The sequence below is a fragment of the Amblyomma mixtum genome, chromosome 8 (genome assembly GCF_055824585.1).
Source record: "Amblyomma mixtum isolate Tamu chromosome 8, ASM5582458v1, whole genome shotgun sequence".
NCBI classification, from domain to species: domain Eukaryota; kingdom Metazoa; phylum Arthropoda; class Arachnida; order Ixodida; family Ixodidae; genus Amblyomma; species Amblyomma mixtum.
The window spans coordinates 139,293,292-139,299,356 of NC_143019.1; positions in this window are offsets into that span (position 1 = coordinate 139,293,292).

Below are 6,065 nucleotides of genomic sequence, written 5' to 3' on the forward strand. Positions count from 1 at the left end.
ATCCATCCATCCATCCATCCATCCATCCATCCATCCATCCATCCACCCATCCACCCACCCACCCACCCACCCATCCATCCATCCATCCATCCATCCATCCATCCATCCATCCATCCATCCATCCACCCACCCACCCACCCACCCACCCACCCACCCACCCATCCATCCATCCATCCATCCATCCATCCATCCATCCATCCATCCATCCATCCACCCACCCACCCATCCATCCATCCATCCATCCATCCATCCATCCATCCAACCATCCATCCACCCACCCACCCACCCACCCACCCACCCACCCATCCATCCATTCCATCCATCCATCCATCCATCCATCCATCCATCCACCCACCCATCCACCCACCCACCCACCCACCCACCCACCCACCCATCCATCCATTCCATCCATCCATCCATCCATCCATCCATCCATCCATCCATCCGTCCGTCCGTCCGTCCGTCCGTCCGTCCGTCCGTCCGTCCGTCCGTCCGTCCGTCCATCCATCCATCCATCCATCCATCCATCCATCCATCCACTGTTCCACGCCTTGGTACTGTTATCTTACGTGGCGTCGAAAATCAAGGTACTGTGCGGTTGATCTAAGTGCGGAAAAATCGACGAAGCCAACTTGTTAGGGTCTGTGTTGTTCGACTCTTACGATCGATGACAAAAGTGTCAAAGCGTGAAGCGTTGCAGTATGTGATGTGTGGCCGTCTGTTTCTTTTTCCTCGGCCGGGAAACGGAAGACGACCACGAAGTGCGATTTGCAGTTGAAAATGAAGTTATTTGCCAGCATAAGCATGTTTTATTTGTATGTAGCTGTGGCGCAGAGGTGACGTCGGCTGCCGAAGCTTGCATGAAAGCCGCCGGTCGCAAATAACCGCTGTGCACACAGCTCCCGCCGCTTAGTGAAAACTTTATTAGCTCTAGATTCGGAATGTGTTCGGCGGTTTTGAGATGGCTTCGTCCATCTTGCTCAAAGGTCGGTTGCCCTTAGTCCAGGGCTCCGCTGGATGCTGCTGCCAGTTTTGCTCGCCGAATCAGACCTTCTTGGTCGACCCGACGATCGCTGGAGAGCACTCCCTCCCATTGCTCCGCACTCGGGTTTGTTATCACTGGTACCACGCTTATCCTCTGGCATGCCCACGTTATGTGGTACAGCGTGGGGGGTTCTTGGCACCAAGGGCATTTGTCATTGTATTGTGTTGGATATATTTTGTTGAGTACGTGTAGGTTCGGGTAGGAGCCCGTCTGTAGCTGTCTCCACGCGACAGAGTCCTCTCTGCTAAGGGAGTTGTCCGGTGGTGGATACCGCTTTCTGCAGCCCTTGTAATAATTTAGAATCGCCGAATAATCTTGGGGTACAGGTTCGTTCCCCTCGAGGTCGCCTACGTTGGATGCTCGGTAATAAGTGTACCCTCGAGCTATCCTGTCCGCCTCTTGGTTCCCTGTTACTCCCGTATGTCCCGGCGTCCATACTATCGTATGCCTGATTGGTTCTCCGTTTGTTTGTCGTTGTGCTATGTGGCCCCCAGAGCGGAGTATGCGGAGCGCTCTGTGCCCTATTCTGCCGCGTAGGTAGTTGCGGCATGCTGTTTGTGAGTCTGTAAGGATTTTTAGAGACCGTTTAGACCGATAGCCCTCCGCTGCCGCTAGAGCGACGGCCGCTTCCTCAGCCTCGACTATCGTACAGTCTTGTAGTGATGCGCTGGTGATCTCGCGTAGGGTTGAGTCAATCACCGTTGTTACCGCATTGCTGTTGTGCTGCCCCGCTGTTCTGGTGTATGTGGCTGCGTCCACGTATACCGTCGTTTCTTGGGGTGCTAATGTCTTTTGTAGGTATTCAGCCCTTGCCTCTCTGCGTGCTTTGTGTAGGTTGGGATCCATGTTCCGGGGTATTGGCGTTACTTTTAGTGTGTTGCGATATTCGTCCGGAATTGTTTCTGTCCTCTGTATTTCTTGAATTTGATCGGCGCGGCCCAGTTTCTTTAGGAGCTCCCTGCCAGATGGGGTCTGTTGTAGTCTGCGCAGTTGGGAGACTAGTTGTGCCTCTCTCAATTCATCGAAAGTGTTGTGTAGTCCTAGGGCTAGGAGCTTTTCAGTTGAAGTGCTGTGAGGAAGGTGGAGTGCGGTTTTGTAGGCTTTGCGTAGAATCACGTCCGCCTGTTGTACCTCACTCTTGATGGGATTATAGTAGGGGAGGCTGTATGTCACTCTGCACCGACAGCGCACTCGCACGCACACCTCCCAGTTCATCATCGCCGAGTTCGTCGCACAGCCACTCCGCAGTCTGCTTCTGCATACGAAAAAGGCGTCGAAACAGGTTGTCTGGCAAGTTAAACGTATGCCCTCCTTCGCCGTTTGCTCGCGCCGGCACAGCCACCATCGCCACATACACCGCCGCTGCCGCCACCATTTTCTGTCAAAAACGCAACGGCCAAATTGACCCCGCGAAGCGCTAAAAAAAAAAAAAGAAAACGTCAAATTGCGCCTGCATAATTAGGTGTGCAACTCACCCCTTCTGTCATGTCCATGACGTAAACGACAGCCACCCATGATGCAAAAAAGCAACATGGCCGCTGGCCTCGGCCGACCAATAGGAGCGCGGCTACGGCGGGGCTAATTGACACTTTTTGACAAGTGTTTAACAAGTTTTTAAGCATGAAATGCTTTTAGCTCCCGTTGTCGGCAGTGTGGTGACGTCACGCCGAGCCCGAGATCCACTCATCCGGGCACTGAAATCCACTCATCCGGGCACTGAATTCCACTTATCCGGGCACTGAATTCCAGTTATCCGGGCATTGAAATCCACTCATCCGGGCACTGAATTCCAGTCATCCGGGCACTGAAATCCACTCATCCGGGCACTGAAATCCACTCATCCGGGCTCTGAAACGAGAACATCCGGGCACCGTACGAGACTTAACGAGATTTAACGAGACTCTCTAAGCCCTCCTACGCGACCGGCATGCAAGCGCCGGTTGGTCTCCAAACGAGACAAAAAATAACTGCTGCCAGTGCCTTCTCAATGTTTATCAAGATATCAGTGGAGCTGTGGGTTTGATAATGCACGGAATTATAATTTCCGATTTCTAATAACGCGTGCAAAAAGCACATAAATGCCACGTTACACTTCGTTTTCATACGTGATCCGGGGGAGAAGCGCTGCGTTCAAAGGGCAAGGCATCGCGCCGAACGGGTGGTGGCGTTCCTCCCTTCCATTACGGCGCGGTTCGGGTGTGCACCGAGATGGCAGAGAATTACTGCGCCATTTCCTTTCCTCAAAAAACCTTGCGTTCAAATGGCAAGGCATCGCGCTGAACGGGTGGTGGCGTTCCTCCCTTCCTGTACGGTGCGGTTCGGGTGTCCACCGAGATGACATTAGGCCCGTAAACATTTCATGCTTACTCTACTCTCGGTTACGGGAGAGGCAGAGAATTTTGATTTGACAGTTCCGTAATACGGCCCCAAGACGTGTTAGCAAATGTGTCCGCGTTTCGGATGCATGCCTTATATGGGCATACGCCAATCAATAGCCAAGCGATACTTAGTCGGGTGCAATCGAAAGACACTGGAACATGATATAAAGGGATTTCATGATTATATCATTGTACTTAATGACGAAATGACTAATTGGTAATTAGTAGTAGTTAAGAAGTGGCAAGTGCACTGCGCCTGTACTTTAACACTAATTAATCAGTGTACTAGTTAAGGTCACGTTAACTATCACTAACCTTACATTAACTAGTATCACGAAATGTGCAAGTCATGCTTAACTCTCATTAACCATCATTAATGGTTAGATGTTTCTAGACGTTTCATAGACATTGCGTCGAACATTGTAGAGAGTTCCATCACATGGGGGAGCCGTGAGGTGGCGCCGAGGAGTGAAGACGCTGCCACGTCGAGCTCTGCTGTTAATGGCCTTTTTCGGCGGCTTTTGGGTGCACCCAGCAACATCTCACTTCAGACCGATTTTCGGAAGTCCCGAGGATGAAGTGGGACCAACTCTCTAAAAGGTGGGACCACCAGTATGGTTTTTACGAGACTTTGAAGTTCGGAGCAACCACGTCGCCAAGTTAAGCCTAGCGTCCGAGCCTAGCGTCCGGCCTAGCCGCCCTCGAGGGGAGACCCTTAGAGCGTGGACGGCATGGACTGGCAGGACGAGGCAAATCCGAGCTGCCAGCCGAACTCTGACAATAGTAAGGATGGAAATATGGAGGCGATTGATGCCTTAGAAGAAAATTCATGGTTCCGCCGGCAAGGCGGCAGATATGTGAAGGAATGCGACGCAGCGTCAGAGGCGAAGAAGCAGGAACCCGTGAAGGGGAGCGAAGGGACCGAGGCCACCAAATCGCGGCAAAGAGCGACAGCGCTGGATTAAGGGGGGGTCTAAGGGGGCTGCAGCCCAGGGCCTCACCTCCGACAGCTGGAGAAGGGGCCCATTTATTCTAACTTGCTCAGTCTATGGAACCGCGGGCAATGGAACTTTGAGCGACACGTATGAAGCAAGAAAACCAGACGAGGAGATGGGCCCATACCTTAAATGACTTCGTTTTGCCGAATCAGTTAGTAAGAGCTTGTCGAGCTGCAAAAACATGAATCCCCCACAACCCTGAGGGGGCCCCCTTTCTTACGAAGCGATATGTGCGCTTGCTTACGGATTGCGGAAAGGTTTTCGTGGTTTTCTGTCAATCCTCCTATCCTGTGGCATCTGAAGGTGTAGTGTATTTGCGAATCCTGGAGTCGGTATAACATACGCTTTTACAGAGCGGCGTCGCCGCCAAGCATTTTGCTAGAACTGCTTTCATAATCCGCTAAAAATCCACTGATTAATTCTTAAAACCACACATATATCTGCTAATATGCAGTGCAGTGCTAGATGTGAAAAATACTTGCACTGCACCCTCTGCACGGCTTACAAATGTACGGAAATTCAGCGCTTTAGTTATGTCACAAGTATGATTAGAACAGGGTAGGTAAAAACGAAACCAGAATACGAAGCAGAATTTGAAGTGGGGTATACTTGTGCGAGTATCGTATACAGACTCTTGAGGAAATAACCCTTCTATCAGCTACATGGGTGGATTGTTCGAGTTCGCATTTCACACAGATATGACATTTGGTCGTCAAAATTATTTGATACAACACCGGGTTTTCTTCTTTAGCATTAACAAATTGAAAAACAAACCAGGCTGTGCTAGCTTCTTGAAAGTCTCATGTTTCTATTTCCTAGTCGCTGCTGGAGCACCCAGTTCAACTGTAAGAAGCTAGCTCAGCCTGCTTTTCTTTGATGCATTAGCACTAAAACAGTGCTGCGAACAGAAAAACCGTCTGTCGGCTCGTGTGCGGTGTCATTGAAAGAGAAGAGCAGGCGGCGCGCACAGCGCGCTGCAATACAGCCCTACAAGTTGTCGATCAGCTCACGTGGCTCTTCAGTGGCGTTCGGTGTTCGGCCATAGACGGACACGTGTCGCGCGCTCCAAGAGTCGCGTTGTGTTTTGTGCGCCGTGAAACTAATGCTACTGCGTTACTGTTGCATGAATCCGACTGATCGCACTTCGTTCTCTTTAATATGGTGTAATTACAATGAAACATGGGATATATTCCAGTACTGTAGCAAGGGGGTCAGTGGAGGGAGAGGGGGCATACATGCGCATTAGCCCAGGGCCCCCATTTTTCTTAATCCGGCCCTGAAGAGCGATAGGAAGGTCACTCGCCGAGGGATCCGTGGGCACGGTCAGATCGAAAATACCGAAGGAGATGTTCCGCGTAGTGCTGCGACCGCACGGCGGCGCGGATCAGCTAACGAGGAAAGCGGGACCGAAGCTAGGCCAGGTCCTGACTACGGCTGCAGGCCTCGACCTGAACGGGGAAGACAGATTCATCGCCAACCCGAAGAATCAGTCCCTACTAATTATGACCCCGGAGCTCGGCAGGGCGAAGCGGTACGAGAAAATTACGACCATAACAATCGGGTCATTGCAGATAGACGCAACTGCTCACGCGGCCATGCCGGAGGGCGGCAAGGGCGTCATATACGACGTTCCGCTGGACGTCA